Below are 21410 nucleotides of genomic sequence, written 5' to 3' on the forward strand. Positions count from 1 at the left end.
ATGATGCGCACCAAGTTCAGGTCTGACCAAAAATATCTCCCATGCTTGTGTCTCCATTTTCTATTCCTTTCCCACTGACTGGAATGGAGACAGCCCCTAGGGTGACCTCGGAAGCTGTGTTTTAAAGATAGAAGAGCCATTGACAACCCAGCTCCTACGTAACAAATTCACTGTGGCTCCTACCAAAGTGAAGTACTTTGAACTGCAATTTGAGCCCTAAGTGAACTTTGTTTAGGTTTGAACCATGATACATTTTGGGATTACTTTGTGAGAGCAGTTAGCCTGCACTTAATAGTAGTCCTAAAACTTCTTCCTTAGGCCTCCAAAGACTAAGAATTGAGACTCTACTTTGCCCTACATAGTCAGCTTACCCTACTTCTTAAGTGTCTCTTCTTCCTTTCTCACATTTATTTTTCTGGCATTCTCTGTTACACTGATCTAGAACCAAGCAGTTAGAAATTGATCGTAGGATAATATAACATCTTTCTCAAGTATATTTTTATTTTAGTAGAGTATTTTGGGAGATTCGAGACCTTAGCTGACAGGAACAACTACAATTTTTAATTAATATCTTTAAATGAATGTAATGCTTCTTAGCTAAATCACAGAGCATTGTCGTCCATACCATCTGTGAGATGGTAACACGTTCTAGGCAAAAAAGATCTGCTATTCTTAAAGACATTTTGGACACCTGCATACTAGACCCATCTGTTTGCGACATGCAATTCATATTAGCATATGAAAGGTGCTAAGAAACCTTGCAGGAAAGAAACTCATCTCTGTTCTTTAACCTCTGTTTCCAAAGCTTAATTTCCAGAAAACTTTTGCCTTAGGTTCTCCCATTAACATCTTGGAAACTAGGAGTCCTTGAAGCTGTTGTTCCATGAAACACAGTTTGGGAAATACTGTCCCAGAACATTAGAGGCAAAGAAATCTTTGAAATGATTAACAAAAAAGCAAATGGAAAGGACCATTTAAAATTTTGCATGTAGTTTCAAAAAGATAACTATTCCAGTTCAAATAGAGTTGTCACTGTGGTTTGAAAAACAGGTTTATTGAGTGGGATATACAGCTCATCATGAAGACCTGTCAACTCTGATTATCCTTTCCTCTGTCAAGAGCTTAAAAATAACAAGAACACTTGTTTTTGTGAAAATTCAAGCATTACTTTCTTTCTTGACATCCATCTAAATATTAAAGATTATTTAATTCAGTTAAGTAAGTTGTTCACCCTGTCTTTTTTGATTTTTAACTTGTTACCTGCCCACAAGTCATAGGTAAATATAAAAGTGATGGCATAATCTTGAAAGAAACATTTATGATACTGTTAATTTTTATTCTCTCTCTTCACTAGTTTGACATATGTTTTTCATAATCTGCTATTTGTTACTTGGGTTAAGAATTTTTGACTATTTCAGTGGGAGTTAACTGGAGGTCCTAATCATAACGTTATACAATACTTTATCTTCCCTTTGGAAAATAGGTTATCCAAGAGGAACAATATTTAAAAGATAAAGTATGTGGAGCATTGTATACAGTCCTAGGGTGTTTTCTTGGAAGGAAGATGTTACTGTGTGATTTTTTAAAATCAAGTGTGAAGATGTATTTCATCCTACCCTAGTCACAGTGCCACAGCACTGGAGGGGGTGTTGAGGAGACTGTGTTTTACAAATAAGCCAGCAGAGGTCCAGAGAGGCTCTGAGATTGGACCAGGAGTCAAAACTAAGGTTCTCTACTCTGAAGTTGTGTTTGCTCCTGTATATTACACTGTTTCTCAATTATCTTTTAAACATTACCTCAGCTGGGCCAGGCTTCACTCTGGGAACAGTAGGACAATCACTATGGCAAGATTTGCAAGAGGCCTGGGAAGTCTTAGCATTAAGTCTATGTAGACTAATATTTTTAGAAAAGAGGACGGATCTTCTGTGTAGGCATTACCTGGACAATTAGGCTGTTAGGCTTCCTTGAAGTCTTGGGTCAAATAATTTGCATACTTTACTTCCTCTTGATACTTACTTGTTTTTTGTTTCCTATTCAGCAACTGCCATAACTTCTATCTAATGTCAGAACTGACCAGTTTATTTATATTTCTTCATAAAAATTACTTGTGTGGAATTTATCAGGTGTTTTGACTTTAAGGAGGATTTATTGGTTAATAATTGCATAAGTATAAATAGAGTCATTTATGCATGTGTGATGTTTAATGATCATGAGCATAATTTTAAAGATATGATCCTAAACTGAGGGAGGTAGTTGTTAAGAGGTTATATCTAATGCTCTTTAACCTGTGGATTTCTATTTTGGGTGATTAAGGTGTCCTCGTTAATGGTTTGATCATATGACTTTTTAAACTAGATGAAAAATATTATGTGATTTAAGGAAATTCACAAACTAGCATCTCCATAAAAGACTTGAATTATAAAAACCTAAAAAATCTATAAAAATCTAAAAAAAAAACTTTATCCATATAACCAAGTTGAAACAAGATTATTTAATTTATGATAACTAAGAAACCCTTAATTTAGAAGAAAAAAATAAATGTGGTTAGTATATACTGTTCATATCTTTTCAAATATCCATTAGCTCTCACACAGAGTACTTGTACAGTCACAGTAGAGTCTTTTCAGGTAGTTCATGGATCCTGTTGTGTTAGCTCCTTCATGGTGCCCACCAATTTGCTTCATTTTTGACCTAATGGGACCACCTCCAGGGATCAGAGAGTTGCTAAGACTTCATGTCTATTCAGCCCCAGGATTTTCTACTAAAACTGGCAACAGAGGTGCAAATTTTGATGTTCTGTGTATCTTTCCCCCAATAATATGAGCACTTATGCAGTAAGAACTCAACTAAAACTACTTGACTTTGAGTGACTAGTGATCTAGCCAGGGTCAAAATGTTGCCCTAAATAGGGAGTTTCAAATCAATGGCTCCTTCATGGAGGGTATACTTGGATATGTGACCTGATTCGTTTTATACCTTTGCCTCAATGACGCAGTAGGATACAGCTTTTGGAGGACAGTAGCTCAAATGTATCTGCATTATTTTTGATAACGTGAGAATTCCACAGGGAAAATCACGATGTTGTCTCAGGCTTTCTATTAGAACCTGAAACTAGGCACAGATATTAATAAATTTGTCCAGTTTATACCTGAGCAATCCTCACTGGAACAACAACAAAAAGAAGCCTTTGAAAAAGATCTTGCAATGTATGTTTCATCTTGAATGTCCTACCATCGGTTTAATTAATCCCTTTATATTTAGTTTCCCCATTCATTTTCCTAAGAAGTAGAGAATGGAAGTTTAGAGAAGATAGTTATTATTCCAAACATTGAATACAGTTGTTTCAACTCTCATAACTAAGAAAGTGGCAGGTGTTGCTTTTGTGCAATGCTTGTCTCCATGGAGCAAAAATATGGAAGTGGGCAGAAGTGGAACAGGACCAAATGCAGGGAAAGAAAAGTTAGTGAACGATAGTAAGACAGTCCCCAGATTTTGTTTTGTTTTGTTTTTACATTTTGTCATGACCCAAGAGATTGTTTATAAATATTTATTTTGTCAATCTTAATCTTAATTGTAAGCTTAGCAAAGTCCTGAATGCTTTGTAAAGCATGACCAATTGTTTTGATTTGCCAAGTATAGACCTACCTGTAGGCAAGAACTGTTAACTGCTTGCATAGTTTTAACAGTGCGACTGTTGCCAGACCCAATAATTCAATTCTCCCAAAGCCCTAATTTGGGTTAGTATCTCATTGACCACCAGTATTGATAGAATTAGTCAGATAATCACAGATCACTTTTAATTTGTGTTAATCCTACCTGAAACTTCTCGTTCTTTTGGGAGTTAGGAATTTGTTGTCATTGAAAGCTATTAAATTTTGAAAAAAGCAGATTACAAAACTGTATATACAATTCCATTTTTTAAAAGTAAATATGTGTAGAGTTAGAAAAAAATGAGAAAAGGTAAATACCAAAATGTTTACTAGCTGTTATTTCTGGGTATTGGGAACAAGAGTGTTTTCAGAAAAAAAAAACAAAAAAAAAAAACAGTGGGAAACCAAAAGAACTAGGAAAGTCTTTGAAACAATTTGTAGTGATAGCCAGACAGCATTTTACATTCTGCCCGGAGAAAATTAGTATGTGCTATGTGGATTCATGGGGATAAACATGTTGTTCATATATTATGGAGAAAGTTGTATGTGTTTTTTTGAGTCACAAATTTTAAAATAATATGTTTTAGATTAAGCAAAATCATGGATTTTTCTTCTTTTAAAAAGGAGCTTAATGTTTTTGATATACACCTTAGAATTATCAAAGAATTTGAAAAATCAAAGTGTTAGAAAATTAACTGGAACATTTTACAGGGACTTGTTATTAATCATAAATCTTTTCAAACTGGGATTAAATACTTTTACATAAAAATGTGTAATGTCTAGTATAGATGATAATCTTATTTTAAGTAGGATTTATCCCTTTTAGAAAGTAATATTTTGATCTGTTTATTTCATATCAGAATTCATTGTGAGTATACAACTTTTCAGAAAGAATGAAAATAATTTTAGACTGTCACCATCAATTTTTCTTCAGTGTTACTTACGCATTTCTTTACATTGATTTTTTTAAATGAAACCCTATTGCAAATAATAATGGCAACCATGAGAAATTATAATAAAGTATTCTGAATAATAGATGGAGAATCTTGTACACACAGTCCTGGTCTTAGTTCTAACAATCTGATTTGTGCTTTTTGGAAAATATTTGTCTATGGCATAACTTTCTTACTATAAAATATAGGTACCCATTATTTCACTTTAAAAAATTACCATAATTAAGTCAATTAGGACATTTTTAAGTACTCAGGATAAAAGCCTAGAAGATATACTAATAAATGGCATAGTCTATTATCCTAGAAAGAAAACAGTGAAACAATAAATATGAGACTAAAAGGTGAACAAATGTCTGTCATTCGCCAACTTCCTGGTGGCTTGTTCTGAATATCTCTTAGGCTTTGGATTTCTCTATTTGTGCTTGTTTAAGGATGTTTTATGAACCATTTGCTGTATTTCCTGAGCATTTTTAGTACAGTGTCATTGTTTTTGTTACCTAGTTTTGAAGTGAGGGACAATTAATTAAAATACACAACAGATAGAACAATTAGATTCCCTTCACTTTCCACACAAAATTGGTTGATTGAAATTTCGCATTTCACTGGAGCAATTAAATTGCCTAGCGAGAATGTATTTAGCTGAAAATGCAACAGTTCATGAACTAATGAAAAAAAATCAACAAATTACTGGGCCTAAAAATGGCATAATCTATCTATACCCTCTTCCATTATTGACAGGTTTTATGAAGAAGATTCTAAGAACGAAGGAAGAAAAAATAAAAAGGGAAGGAGGGAGAGGGGGAAGAAGGAAGAAAGAGTGGGTTGTGGTGGAGGGGAGGGTCTTGGGTGTGTATTTGGAAGTAGAGGGGAGCTTTCTCCTCAGTGGCAGACTGCTCGTGTGTAATAGACCACACCCCACAGAATGTTACATAGTGCTCTCTATAGTGAGAAGTTCATTTTGTGGTCTCAGTTTCAGAGATTTGAGCTTCCTTTCTAAAGTAGTAATCGGACCCTTGGAGTTTGTCAGTACAATTTATTATCTCCTGAGGCTCATTCTATAAACAGCAGATGCTCAGAAGCTCTTGTTGAGTAATTCATTTGATCTCTGCAGCAACATTTGGGGGACAGCAGTCCCAGTTGTCATTACCTCACTCTATTCATGACAAAATAGATGCTAAGAGAGGTAAGTGACTTGCTCAAGATGATACAGCTCACATGTGGGCCTGAATCCTAAAACTACCATGAGTTCCATAAACTTTAATAAGGTCTGTTCTGTAAACTAGTGCTGTACAGAGTACATGGTACCTGGCTGTCATTTCTGCAAATGTTTGTTGAATTAATGACTGTAAGACAAATTCTTCTGTATTTAATACCATAGCCTTTCTGTTACCTCATAGTGTCTAATCATTATGTCTTCTCTGAGTGAGGTTTTTATATTCTAAGGAACAACCCTGGAAATGGAATGTTTTGCTCTTTCTGCCTTGAATTTTCATACTAGTTGTAGATCTAATTCCAGGTTGAAGTTAATTATGGAATTATTAGAATCTTGTTTTTTTCCTAGTAGGAAATTATGTATTCTTGCTAGGTTAGAATTTTGTACATGTTTTAAAATTGGTATCATGTGTTGTGTTCATTCTGGAAATGTTTAATGGCTTTTCTTTGTGGCTTATATCTTTATTGAAAGTGTGAGGATGCTGAATTCCATAGAATTTTCACGTGAGCGTTTCCAGCTGTGTCTATCCAAGGTGGGCTAGGACCACCTACGTCAGCATCATCTAGCTGCTTTTTAAAATGTAGATGCCACATTCCTAGGCTTCAAGCCTAAACTTTAAATTTGCAGAACTGCTAATCCGTAGACTAAGATTTGCAGACTACAGAATCACTCATTTCATGTCAGCATAAATTCTCTTGGAAGGAATTGAGGAATTATGAATTTTTTTTCAGAGTTTCAGCTGCCATTTTTATTAGGTCATAAGAAATATACCAACATCTTGCTATGGGGTTGGTAACTCATTTTGCATATTCATGAACAAGGTCTAGTATCAATCATGAAAATGACGGTTAAGGAATGGAATTCGGAAACATGCAACAACATGTTTAAGCCTTGAAGATGTTATACTAACTGAAGTAAGCCAGACAAAAAAGAATATTGCATGATTCCACTTATATAGGATACCCAGTGGCAATATCTTGGTATATTTCTTATAAACTCATCACCATGAAATACTTATTATTTGTTTAAGTGCCTATAACTGACTTAGGACTATATACAACGAGAAGGTTAAAATAATCACTACTTTCACATTTTATGGTCTACTTGAGGAGACAGAAATAATCTAAAAATAAACAAATAAGTAGCAAATGGGAACTTTTAAAATGCTTCATGATATCAATAATAAAGGAATTCAAAAGAAGGGCGAATATTCTTGATTGATTCCAGACTAGCTATGTTTTGGCTTCGTGGCTAGTTTTTCATATTTAGACCTTTGAATGGTATCAGTTCTACTGTTCCTATACATTACAAAAGCCCATTTCATTTTCACATTTATTTTGAAGCTATTTTCTCGTTCTAGTTTGATGTTTCAGGATTTAAATATGAGATTACACGACAGAGCTTAATGTAACCTGAAAGTATGTAGGAAAAACTAAAAGTCCACAGGAAAAACCAAAACACTGTTAATCAACATGCCTTCATTTTCTACTGAAAGCATTCCATTTTTGTGTTTGGTAAGATTTCTAATGAAACCAGTGTTTCACTCGAACTGCGACAATAAAACTCATTGCAGCGCTAGTGTGTCTCCTCATCTGTAGAAAGAAAATAGCTTAGCATGAAGCTGCTGTTCAAAAATGAAGGAGCTTCTTGGAAGATGAAGGGCCACCAGGCCATATGTGACTTCAGCTGACTCTAGCATAAGACTTGTAGGAGCTATGGTCCTGAAAATGAGCTTTCTGGGCCCAGATGGTTAATTAGCTGGCAGTTAAGAAATTTTGCCTGCTCTCTCCAAAGCTAAGGTTAAGGTGATAAAGCAATTGAGCCTTTTAACACTTAAGGAAAGGTGGAGGTGAAATGAAATAACCATTCAAAACAGCAAATAATTAATTGAGTCTCTTTGTTAACAGGCAGGAGGTCGAGTACACATGGTCACAGCAGTGTGACACAGTCTGCATTCTGAACAGCTGCATCTTTGACTTGAAAGTGATTAGATTGGATTGTTGGAAGCTCATTAAAATGAGATTTTAATTTAGAAGGGTAGTGATAGAGTTGAAAGATACTGTGAGATTCAAATATGATCATTTACCTGACTTTCTATCTTCTCATTAGTTTTGTAGAGTTGCAACCCTGGCATTCCATTTCCTGGCTTTTTCTTTTATCAAATCATGTAACATACTTGTTTTTAAATCTATAACTAATAGTTCTACTGTGAGATATTGATTATGAGATTAGATCAATGTAACTGTGAGCTAGATAGACTTTTCTGTATTCAAATTAATAAAAAGGAAATAGGGCTTTTCCAGAAACACTTGAATTAGCTATGTCTTCATCATAGGACTCCTCTGAGTATTGTATTTAGATCTTTAAAGCCTGGAATTGTAAGGATATAGGGAATGGTAATTGTAAAAGATGAGGTAATTGTAAAAAAAAAAAAAAAAAAAGAACTTTAGAAAGTTTTCCTCCTACGTATAATATAAAACAATGTAACAGGAAATAATTATGTTGGAAACAGAAGGCCAGAGGCAAACTTGCAATCTAACTGAAAAAATGATATCTGAGGAGGATAGTGTACAAAATATACAGGGAGTGGTGTTGAAGAAAATCTCTGGGAAGAAGAATTGGAAAAGACCCGCGACATGATTTGGATTGAATGATACAGAGTTAGAAAGAGGGGCCTGAGTGCCAGTGCACAGCCTGGAGGGCTGGTCATTGTGCTGGGAAAAGCCAGCACACAGGTGGCAGTGGACACAAAGAACCGATAAAAGATGGGAGAGACATGGTGTACATCCGCAAGGCTTCAAGGCTAACCATTTTTAAAGGAAGCTGAATCAGAGGGTTTTTGTGCAAAGTATTTTTGTGATTTTCTTCTATGTCTTCAAGAAAGGCATTTTACTGGGGAAAGTAGACGCAGGTGAGGTAAAAGTCCAAAACAGAGTTTAATAATGTTGTCTAAGTGAAAACATCTCTCCGTGTGTTTGGTCCAAAACATGATGCCATTGCCTCTGAACCCTCTCTAAAGTAAATTAGATCCCGGAAAACCTACACTGGAGATCTTTCTTAGTTACTGATGTTTGTGCTCTTGTTTCTTGGCAAAGCTTCCATGCTACAGTGAAATGAAACTCATACGTTTCTACCATTTAGATGAAGAATGGTGGGTGGTGAGCATATGTTTCTGAGAATCTGCTTTTATTTAAATCAAAGCCTCCTTCATGCATTTAACCCATAGGCATATAAGACCAGTTGGAGATTGTTTCCTTTAATTCCGTTTGGCCTTGTTTTACTCCATTGCAGAGGTATTTGAGGATTACGGATGGTGATACCTGTCTCGGGAAGGTACTCATTCAGCTTCAGCTGTGGGAACCATCTGGAAATCAGGCCCCCCTGAATTTCCTGCACACACAAAGAGGAGAGTTTGCTTCCACTTTGACTTAGTAATCTCTCACTGCTGTTCTGGTTTTGAGGAAAGCTGTTGATCACATTTGAGCTATAGAGTGGCTTCAGAGCCCGTGAAGTGTACAGCTCACGAAGAGCATCAACATGACAGCTGTAGAGATTAGAGTCCATTTGGTGTGTGTACAGAATTAGAGGACCGATACTCAGAGAAGCAGGCAAGCCTTCTCACATTCATCAGTGTCTTTTAACCTAGAATCAAAGTAGCTTCCTGTAAGGAACAACACATATGTGTAAACATTGTATATTCCATTTTAAGTGGGTACCCATTATTCACAACAAAATTTTATGGGCTAGAAAAAAAGTGTCTACAATATGTTTATACTAAAGAATGGTAGAATAGGGTATATCGTCTGGCAAATTGGAGCCCTACCATTCTGTTTTTATTTTAAAGGACGTACCTGTACACACTTTATAGTTATTGCTGACTGTTTACAGTCAACTAAAAATAACAAGACAATCTTTAGCCTTGTGAAAGAATGTATGGTTGGAATATGATTGTAATTTTTGAAAAGGAATTCCTTGGATGTCCTGCATCTTAGAACACTTGCAACTAGGGTGATTTTGACCTCTCAATTTTCTTATAAAGAATAAAACCTTTCCTGGGTAACCTAACAAGGGAAAGGATAATCACAGGATTGTAACAACAGCATAACCAAGAACAGACTCTGAGCCTCTGTTAGATTACTAGAAATAAAATTGAGCAACTCTAAGGGTCTTCTGGCTCCAAGAGGTTTCTTTGGTGAACCTACTGGCACCATTATCTCTCACTACTTACCTGGCTGTGTTTCTAGCCACTGCTAACTTCTGTTAGTCCTTGGAAACATTCTCCCCATTTTCCCTTCTGTTGGCCCCAAAGTTTCCTTACTGTCTCACAATGCTTTTAACGCTTCACCTAAGAACAATTCTCAACCTGCCTCCTTTTATCAAGACATTTATTCCCAGTCACTAAAATCCTGTTCTAAACGTAAGCCCTTCTAGCTTATGAGACTCTGAACTCTTATCCCTTTCTGTAACTCCGTGTCCTCCATCCAACAGAGAGGAAGAAGGTAATACCAGGAGACCTAGAAGCAAGGAAGAGTTAGACATTTGATTTACTCTTAGTATTTTTTAGTTTAAAGGTTCATAAATAAACTATTCGTAGTAACAAGTTATTGCAGTATAAATAGCAGAAAATAAAATTTTGGGGAAAAGTTTCTGATAATTTAGCAACTGGAGCTATGTAAGTGGCTGTCAAGCTGAGTACGTAAATGGTAATGCTGGTTTCAGAGGGCACCAGTTGCCATTGATTTTGTAAAATCCCAAACCTCATATATGTTTTTTTCTGAAGACAGTTTGTGAAATCCATTCAGTCTCCTGTTGGGGGCATAAACTTGACATTTTCAAGGGAGCAAATTTTGTGTAGTTATGGGAGCCTAACTGAGAATTCTTCTGCAAAACAATAGTACTGTATTTTAAAAATTAGTAAGTCCAACAGGGTTAGAACAGAAATGTACCTGGTAGCTTCTCATTGCACTTAGATTCTAACCTCTGCATTGTCAACATTCTCCAGGAGATTGAGCATTTTAGAGAAATTGGGATAGTTTCAATGATCGTGTGGAATTTCACCTGTCCTCAGACGTGTACCTTACTCAATTTTACTAGGAAATTTTGAACCCAGCAGCACAGTTGAAACATTAATAACACATGTTACTGTATTGACTAGAGATGTTAATCCATAGATATATGCAATAGAATTTAAACAATGGGATGGGTACAAATTCTTAGACCATAAAACTAGGTATGCAAAAATATATACCTTTGTATTGCCATTTCTGAATTTAAGTTTCTTATTACTAGCAAAACCTATTCTATTCAAATTGTGATAAACTTAAGAGTTTTCTCAGGCAATTCAAGGAAAGTTCAGTCTGTTTATGGTTCTCCATCTTGTCAGAGGAGCATCGAAGCATTGGGGGGTTTACAGTGTGATAGCATCAGGTGCAGCATCACAACTGAACGTCAGTCTGTGCTAGTATCCTTTGAGACGTACATTGACATGTCCGGTTATCAGTTTAAAAGCCCCTGCCACCCCTTGGCCACCCTCTACCTCCCACCCCCATGCTGGCAACCACTGAAATGTCCCTCATTCCCACCCACCTCTTTATTATCAATTGCTGGACCCTGAAAAGTATCAAATGGTAACCATAGTCAGGAGACAAAAGGGCTGGGGTTGTTAAATCAGTTTATACTTTGCATTTTTATCTGATCACAGAAAGTTACATTGAAGACATGTTGGCCATGTTGTTTGGAGTGCACACCTCTGGTGGCACATGTGAATTTAACAGCTTCTGTTCATGGCAAGCACCTGTTGGGCACATGTAGGCAAACTTCAAGAGCTTAATTCACCATAAAGTATTCACTTTTATGTTTATGCAGGTAGAAATTCTGTCTTTTTTTTTCTTCAGATATTTGTCTGGTTAGACATGAATTATAGGTGAAAAAGTGGGTGGGGGTTAAATGCTGGCTCCAGGTAAAATGGTCAAGACTGCCTCTGTTCTCACTCTCTTCACTTTTACCAAGTTGTTCCCTGCCCTGAGCTTGCCATGTCACACCTCACAGTGTGACCACCATCATGGCAAACTGGAGAGCGAGTTAAGTCAGAGACAGGATGACCCTTGTGCTGTTCTTCCAATGCCTTTCTCCAGCTGACTGCCGATACTACTAACGTCTTACATGAGCATCAGTGTAAACGTCCTCACTTCAGCTCTCACAAAATGATACCCTTGTCCCTCGGTATCTGTAGGGGATTCATTCCAGGACCCCTTCAGACACCAAAATTTGTTGATGCTGAAGTGCCTTATATGAAATGATGTAATATTTGCATATAACCCATGCTCATCCTCTTGTACACTTGATATCATTTCTAAATTATTTGTAATACCTACTGTAAACTTTAAATCATCTCTAATTTATTTATAATTCCCAGTACAATGTAAATGCTATATAAATAATTGTTATACTATTTTTAGGGAATAAAGACAAGAAAAAATGTCTGTATACATTCAGTACAGACACAAGCCAACATAAGCTTAACTACATAGTACACATCAGCAACAATGTAACATTTTATTTCTTTCAATACTTACAAATTGCTTTCATTTAACAACCTGAAGAGAGATACATAAAATAAAAGAGTATTTAAAATACAAATACATATAGAATATATAAATAGAGAAAATATAAATTCATTTCTCTCTCTCTCTCCCTCTCTCTCCCATTACTATGTTAACCCTCACCAGAACCCTGGTTCTTCTCTCCTGTTCACCCTCGTATTATGATGGTGATGACAGTGATGACTTGTATGATACCTACAGTGCCGACGGGGTGAGGGGATGAGATGTGTGGCACTGTAGGTAAGTGGTAGACATCAGGCTAACTTGAACGTTCTGGCAGGACGTCAGAAGGATCATCTCTGTCAGAAGAACTGGGTTCCAATTGCGGATGTTGACACTTTGGAGGAGGCATAATAATATTAATGTCGAGATCTGTGGCGATTGAGGGCTGAGGATCTCCAAGCTCAAAGGCTGAAGCTTCACACTGCAGATGCTTTAGTTAGAAATATTGTTGTAGGAAGTTGCTTCTTTTTCTTTGCATCATCAAACAAATCTTGAAGTGGTTGTAGGCATGCGGTTATCCCTTGGGTGACACAGAGGTTTCATTCCATCAAAGGGTCATACTTGAAGCTCATAGCCTTTAACACTTGAAACCTTTGAAAAACTGCTGCAGGATTTACACATGTCCAAACTGATGGGTCTGCCTTTTCTAAATCTGCAACATTATCATCATTGTCTGTAGAGGATTTCAGCAGATCTTTGAGTTCCTTGTTGGTAAGGATCTCTCTGCACTCCTGTGTGTTCCTCAGTGTTGTCCTTGAATATGTGAGAGAAGCTTTTCTCACTAACTTCCCTTGCAACAGTCAAGATATTCCTGACTTTTGTATCACTAGTGGGGATGCCCCTGAAATCACTGACCACCTCGCACCATAATGGCTTCCAACATGCATTAACCATTTTCAGCTTTAGGGTATCTACAGTCTCTGTAATTATGAAGTTCCTCCATAAATCCACAAGTCCTCCTGAAGATGAGATGGATGTCATTCACTTTAATGCACTTGATGTTACCCTGATCAAGTGGCTTCCACAGTGACAAGTCAGGAGGCAGGAACATCACTTCCACATTCTTGTCAGTGGAGCAGAGAGATTAGGGATGGCCGGGAGCATTGCCAATGATGAGGATGCCCTTGAATGGCATCCCCTTCTTTTCAAGCTTTTTTTCACTTCAGGAATGAAGCACTGGTGGAACCATTCCAAGAACAAGATGGCCATCACCCAAGCCTCCTTGTTGTGTTGCCAGAACACAGGCAGGCAATTTTTGGTTTTCATCACATTTCATCGTGATTGAAGTCTTGCCCTGGGAGGTAGCCTTTCTCTTTCTGGAGTTTCTTGAGCTCTTCTGGGGACACTGATGCTGACTTGGCATCAGCCAATGCTGTTTCTTCCGTGATCTTTAAGTTCCTAAGACAGTAGCACCTTGCATAGCTAGCCAGCCATCCCTGATTAGCCTTCAACTCCCTCCTCTCACTCTCCTCAGTCCCCCGGTAGTGCTTATAGAGGTGAAGTGCTTTTCATGCATAACTTTGCCATCAACAAGGATATGCTCCTGCAACGTGTCCTCTAGAAGCAGACTACTGCTCTCTCAGTCTTGGCAAGCACTTCAGCACAAACCAGAGAGACCATTGTTGCCATTGCAGGGACGGCATTATACTTCCACAGACTCACCCTCTTTCTGCTTTATTGTGTGAATGTTAGACTTGTTCTTAGTGACCTTACTGCCCACTTTGGCAAGTGACATGCCACTTTTCAAAAGATCTAAGATTTTTGTTTTCTGTTCAAGAGAGAGCACTTTATGCTCCCTCTTAACCTTTGAGGAATGCTTTGACCACTTAATTGCTTTTTAGGAGCTTTTTTTTTTCCCCACAGAAACAGGGTGCACAAGACACAAGCAGCAAACAAACAAAATGCAAGGTGAACAGTGCTGAAATGACAGGATGCTAGAGAGAGACTGAGGCTCTGTGGGATAGCAGGAGGCTACAGCAGGGTGTGCCTACCCATCACTCCATTCAGCACAGTGCTGAACACATGGCCAATTTGAGTTTTGCTTTTGGGAACCTTCTGAAATTTCTTTCTTTTTTTTTTCTCTAATGTTTTCAATCTCTAGTTGGCTGAATTCATGAATGTAGAACATGTGGATACAGAGGGCTGGCTATTCATTTTATATTTCAGTCGGAGTGCTTTTTCTGTGCCATATTGGCAGATAGGGAAAATATTCATAGCTTGCATTTTCAGGTGTTGTGGTTTGTATATTTTTTTAAGCCTACCACAAATATGTGGCACTATTTCCCAACCTGTTTAAAGCTTAAAGTATAAATCCAACTGGCTTAATTGCAGTTTTAGGGTTATGGGGCTAGATTGATGATTTTAATTCCTTTGAAGACCAGTTAATTTTGTTTCATTCCATGACCTTAAATGGTACTCTACTGAAAAGTCGTACTCAGTGAGATAGTGTGGCTAGAGGGACAAAACCTTTCTTTGACTACAGCAAAAACTCAGATGCTCCTGAGTGCATGTCCTATTGTGGGAACAGTATAGTAGTACTTCTGTATGAATGTCTGCACTTTAAGAGTCTATATTGAAAGAGTAGTCAATATTTATATTCATGTTAAGTATTCATCTCTCCACTTCCACTGATATGTTCAACTTTAAGCATATTCAATGTGTGAAAACCCAAATTTATAAAATAAATAAGTAAGAAAATGTATTTTCCAGCCCAGAAGTTTCTTTATAGGTGAAAGGAGTTTGTTTAAATAGTATGATTCCATATTCTATGGTAAGATATACATACACATATGTGTATTACATGTGTGCTATATGTTTTATATATGTGCTAGATAAATTCTATTCTAGACAGTGATGTATAATTGCAATTATGTTCACTACCTGAAGATTGCAATGTTCTGTGTTTTGCAATGCTTGAATTAATAAACACTGGTAGAGATTAACACATCGTTATGATTATCCAAATTCCTTAGGTTTTTCACAGTTAAGATATTTATTTTTCAGAATCAAAACAGTCAATTACAAAACTATTTCAGATTTTTCAGTTACAGAAGTTAGAGTCATAGTACACATTTAATTGATTTTACGTAATCAAGCCTTATTTACTAATAAGACCAGTTGTCACTGTTTGCTTATTAGATTTCTTCTCATCATAGTTAGCAACAGTGAGACAACTCTTAAATTTAACTAAGAAAATGTTTATCAATAGACAAGAGTTACTTCTTTAAATTTCATACTCTTGCTATTTCTTAAGTACTATTAGAATACATTTTACTTGGATGAGGAATTGTAGGCCATTAATCTGAAACATAAGCTTGTTGTTCCTGCGGCTACATTCTTGGATCACTAGAAGCCTGATTGGAAACTCTAGGGATCTCTCGAAGATTTGATCCCTGCTGCTCAGGAACCAGACTTGAGGAGGGTCTGATTTGAGAGAAGAGCCAAAGTTAGATACACTGTGGCTTCCGCGCCCCATCCCCTCCCACACAATGTGCTTGTCCAAGAACACTGGTCTCAGTGCTCTGAAATTCTCCTCACTTGTCACTAGGATTTCTACACACAGAGCAACACTCTGCCCCTGCCTGATGGTGATCCTTCTCGAGGATCTCCCTTCCCCCAAAACCTCTTCCCTACATAAGAAAAGATGGTATTATCAAAGACAAGTTGGAAGCTTTAACCTGGATTCTTGCCAGCTCATTTGTAATTCACTTTGCTAACAATGAGGCCCTTGGATTGGAGCACTTTCTGATTTATCTGGACAAAAGTAATTGTTAGGGATTACATACAGACACACACACATACATACATACATATACTTTGCTAAAAGTATATCTGGTTATAAGCTCCACCCTCGTGAAGATTTCACAAATAAACCCAAAGAGCAACAAAAAAGTCTTGATCATTTCTTTTAAGTTTAAAAGATTCACATGATGGGGGGAGGGTATAGTTCAAGTGGTAGAGTGCATGCTTGGCACACATGAAGTCCTGGGTTCAATCCCCAGTACCTCCTCTAAAAATGAATAAATGGATAAACCTAGTTACCTCCCCCCTCAAAAAAAAAAAAAAAAAGATTCACACGGTACAAAGAGAAATCTGCAAGGGGCAAAAATGTAGCTGAAATGCTGACCTAAGTAAAAACTTTTAGAGTGCTAATTAATAAAACTGCTTTGAATTTAGAAAATGAATCATTATAAATGGGGTTGTATGCACAAAGTTCACGCTACTACTCAAAGTGAAGCAAGTATACAGAATCCAACATGGAAATTAGTCATTTTTATCATAATTTTACAGATAATACCCATTTAATTTTAAAATGACCTGTGACTTTCCAATATGAATACAATTATATTCAGTTTTCATGTTTCTTTAGTTAATTGTGTAATAAAATCTGACCAGACCTTTAAAATGCCTTTCTTGCCCTCTAATGCAACAGACTTTGAAAATCCTTTTATTAGAGGGTTTTTGAAATAAACATTCTATGTAAGCTCTAAAAAACAGGATTATAACAATTTGCTTGTTAATTGATATCCTTTATGAATTTATTTTAGGAAGGGATGGCTCTAAGACTTAATGGAGTACCTGCTGCTCAATCTTTTACGTATGTTCTCTCAGTCATTATACGATGCTAGAGGTAGAAGAAGTCATCAAGATTTCTAGAGGTTCCTAAACTCACATGCCTTCAGGCACTAGACCTTTGTGACACAAGATGTTAGGACCATGACCAGTTCTCAGTATCTGCTTCTCAGCTCCAGTGGACTCTCTTCCTGTATGAATGTGGGCCCATGATTGATAAATCTTACTATTTTTTAAAGAGGAACAAGCAATTAGAATTTTTACGTGAAGTCTTCTGTTGGCTTGGCCAGCTCAAGATTAAAAAGTAAATACATAAGAGATGATGGATGTTCACTAAACTTATTTTGATAGTCATTTCATGATGTATGTAAGTCAAGGCATTATGCTATGCACCTTAACCTGATAAACTGCTGTATGTAATTATATCTCAATAAAACTAGAAGGAAATAAGTAAGTATAGAAGTGATGTGTGAACCAAACAAAACATTTCCCCAAGCTAGATCTCCAAGCTTGCCTGGCTTCTGTTTTAGGATCTCTGATGGAGCCTTATCTCCCTGAAAATGAGACCCAGATTGATCACTGAGCTGGCCTACAGTGAGCAGCTTACTTGTAGCAGAGGTGGAACCATGTCCACTGGCTCCATTTCCACTGTTTCCTGTCCACTCATTTGCAGGACACAGGGGGCCCAAACAGAAGCACTTAGACCACAGACAATGAGTGAGGTTAATTGTTGCCAAGAAAAGGCTAGGTACACTCATAGACTAGCCTTTTCTGGGTCCAAACTTCTATCAAAATCATGTCAAACCCAGGCAACACTTTCCAGAAAAAAAAAAAAAAAGAGAGAGAGAGAGAGAGAAGGGAAGCTATCATTTGTTAAGATTTTTTAAATGTAACTTTTTATTATGTTGTGTGGACTTTTCATTCTCCATCTCATTTTGATGATTAAAACAGCAATACTTCTTAAAAAATTATAAGGATATGAAGTTAGATGGTTTAATGCATGAACATCGTTTAGGACAGTACAAAAAATAGCCTATCCACTAGAAGGCATTCCAAGAATATTAGATCTTCCTTTTACCTCATTAACGAAGGGTTAAAATTTAGACCTCACTGGAGTTAGCATCTAATAAGTTGTGGTATTGTTGAGGAATGAATGTTTATATTAGACTATGGCCAAGGTGACTTCTAATCCTGAGATTAATTCTGTGGTAATCTGGGCCAGTCCTGAACCATGCAAGTATAGAAATGTACACATACCACAGAGAGAGGTTGTAGAATTTTAGTATAAAAGAGAGATGGGTGAGCATGCTTAGACACAGGGTTCAGGTGTATGTGTGACATCATGGTGGACACTGGGGTCAGGAACCGAGTCGGTGGCATCCTTGTTCATCTCATTCCCACAAAGCACACGAGGGCCTCTCTTGAGTATTCCAAGTACTCTTCCAGTGTTCCAAACAGGATCAAAATTACAACCTTTTGGGAATATACAGGAACATGAAATTCATTACAGAGGCTGTGAGGCTGAAGATGTGGCTCTGCTGGCCTGTCACAGGGTAAGAATGGCAACATTTTTACCAACATAGGAAGTGAAACTCAAGGAGAAGAAGATTATGCCACAGAAACCTTATTACGACTATGCTCACCCTGCATCCCTTCCCACATTCTGGTTAAAGACAAATTGTGCCATGTCAAACTGATCTGCTGAGATCTATGCAGTAGAGGGGCAATTCTAGGTATCTTGTCCAAGCCTCAGAAGAGATCTTGCCTAATGAAATCTTTGGCATAAAACAGAAGGCTTCAAATATAAATATTGTAAAACAACACTTATTATGAAAACACTAAAATTACAAATTTTAATGCAAATTTTAGTGTTTTTTGGGCAGCCTACCTTGTGTCCCTAAAGTAAGACACAATCTTTCACTTGCTATTCTTTGTGCTTCTAGAAGACAGGCAAGTGGCCAAGGAAATTGAGACAAAGGGAAGTTCAGTGACTTTGACAATGTCAACCTGTAATAACTCTCCTACCCTTTCTACTTACATCAAAGTAATGTATCAACAGCCTAATGATTAAAATATAGTTATAGATTTTGAGCAGTCATGGGGTTAGTGTTAGTAATACCTTTTAAAAGCTTTTTTGAATCATTTGATTAGATTCATGAGTTTAATATTACATTAAAATTTATAGTTAAATTTAAAGTATTAATTCATAAACTTTAATTACATAGATAGCTTACTTTGTATATTCTGTTTTGCCTCATGATCTTATATATAGATTAATTTAAAATACAAAATACTTCTTGAGTATCTCAAAAGCTTAAAGGTTGTTGGCATAAAATACTGTTTTACACTGATAAGGGTTGCTTTTCATATTATTTCATTAATGTTAATATTGCATCGATATTAGGTGGGGGGACTTGGTAGTTAGTTCAGGTTCGTCCCAGATAATGTCATGTGACACAAACATCTGTCATCGTCTATTGAACTTCCAAGTAGTCTGAACCAAAAATCCAGGCATGCATTTTATCACACACAGATGTACCCCCACTTTGTTTTCCATCCTTCCTGATTTTCCCTAGTGCAACTGCATGCATGGTTTCTAATTACAGATGTGAGGTCATGGTACACATAAATTTTCTAACTTGTTCAGTCTATGTGTTCTATTGCTATTTTTACATCATTAAAAATTCTTTTATAACATCATTTTTAATGATTGGGAAATATTTTATGATGTGGATGGACTATAATTTATTTAACCAGTCTATTGTTGATTTTTTCTTTTTTTTAAAAAATAAACAACAGTAGCTAAAATTTTGTATATATTCATAACCATTTCATTAGGATAAATTCCTAAAAGTGTAATTGATATATTAAAGAGAATATAAAATCTTGACATGTTTACTGAATGGCATGTTACGTTATCACACACTTATTGTATACAGTACCTATGCCTCTAAACCCTCAACAACAAGCTGTGTTAATATTATTACTATTTCTTTGTCCATATAATAGGAAAATGGTATTCTGTTGTTTTAATATGCAATTCTTTGGTGATCACTAAGGTTGAATATTATTTTATGCATTTCTGGCTATCTAAACACAGAGACATGGGGGCAGTTTTCTAAAGATTTATAAGTAACCCTGCACAAAGGACGTGAATTCTATCATCTTGAATGCGCCCAGATCCCTCACTCTAGCTGTACATAAATGACATAAAATTTATAGAAATATGATGTTCAGTCAACTCAGTGAAGGAGACAGTTCAGTCAAAAACTGATCAAATTTCCTTTAAAATAAAGAGTATTAATATTTAGTGAAAAATTGTGTCACAAGTAGACACAGATGGTTTAGATGATACCATTTTCTCTGCAAGATAGAATGTGAAATAAAATCTTATTGAAACTGCATATTTCCTTTGATGAAGTATTACATTTTGAATGCATTTAATCTGCTTAGTTTCTGTACATTTACCTTCCTTTTTAAAGGTAATTCAATTCAGAATGTGACTTGAGTTGAAAATATTTTTATCTCTCTCTGATTTTCAAAAACATATTAAATGATCATTTATGCTATGTGTGAGATGTTTCTTGAAATAGATCTGTTAAATCAAAAGACTGAAAATGTTATTGGCAGGAAATTGGACATATTAAGATTGAGTTATCCATTCCTGTGTAACAAAATGCTCCAACCTTTAGCAGTTTAAAGCAACAAACATTCATTATCTCACACATTTTCTAAGAATCAGGAAGCCAGAAGCTTGAGAAGGTGATCTGGCTCAGCGTTGCTCATGAGGTTGCAGGGAAGCTGCTGGTCACAGCTGCAGTTTCTGAAGACTTGCCTGGCACTGAAGGAGCTACCTTTTTTTTTTTTTTAAATTGAAATGTAGTTGATGTACCATATTGTGTTAGTTTCAGGTATATTACATAGTGATCTGACTTACATATATTAGGAAATGATCACCACAATAAGACTAGGAACCATCTGTCTCCATACAATGGTATGACAATATTATTGATCATATTCCTTATGCTGTATAGTACATCCCAGTGCCTTGTGTATTGTATAACTGGAAACTTGTACCTCTTAATCCGCTTCACTTATTTTGTCCAACCTCCCACTCCCCTCCCTTCTGACAACCACCCATTTGTTCTCTGTATCTATGAGTCTATTGAAGGATCTCTTCTAAGCTCATTCACATGAAGGTTGGCTGACCCGAGTTTCTCACCAACTGAGTCATAGGGTTGCTGTGGACAGACATGGCTTCCCTCCATAGTGAGAGATCCCAGAGATAGAGTGAGGGGTGGGGAGGAGGGAAAAGAAGGAGAGTGGAGGATTTATTTAGAGGGAATAGTATCAGTTTAAGTAAACATTTACCAGAAGCTGTTAATCATAGATTGAAATAAATGACATCTGCATTCAG

At 36.5% G+C, this 21410-nt stretch overlaps 1 protein-coding gene across 9 annotated transcripts in view; it reads left to right on the forward strand.

Moving 5' to 3' along the window:
• The window catches only part of IMMP2L (inner mitochondrial membrane peptidase subunit 2), a 929241-nt gene that overhangs the window by 513019 nt on the left and 394812 nt on the right, over positions 1–21410 (forward strand). The window lies entirely within an intron of this gene.

Source organism: Camelus dromedarius, chromosome 7, assembly GCF_036321535.1.
Source record: "Camelus dromedarius isolate mCamDro1 chromosome 7, mCamDro1.pat, whole genome shotgun sequence".
In the NCBI taxonomy this organism is placed as follows: Eukaryota; Metazoa; Chordata; class Mammalia; order Artiodactyla; family Camelidae; genus Camelus; species Camelus dromedarius.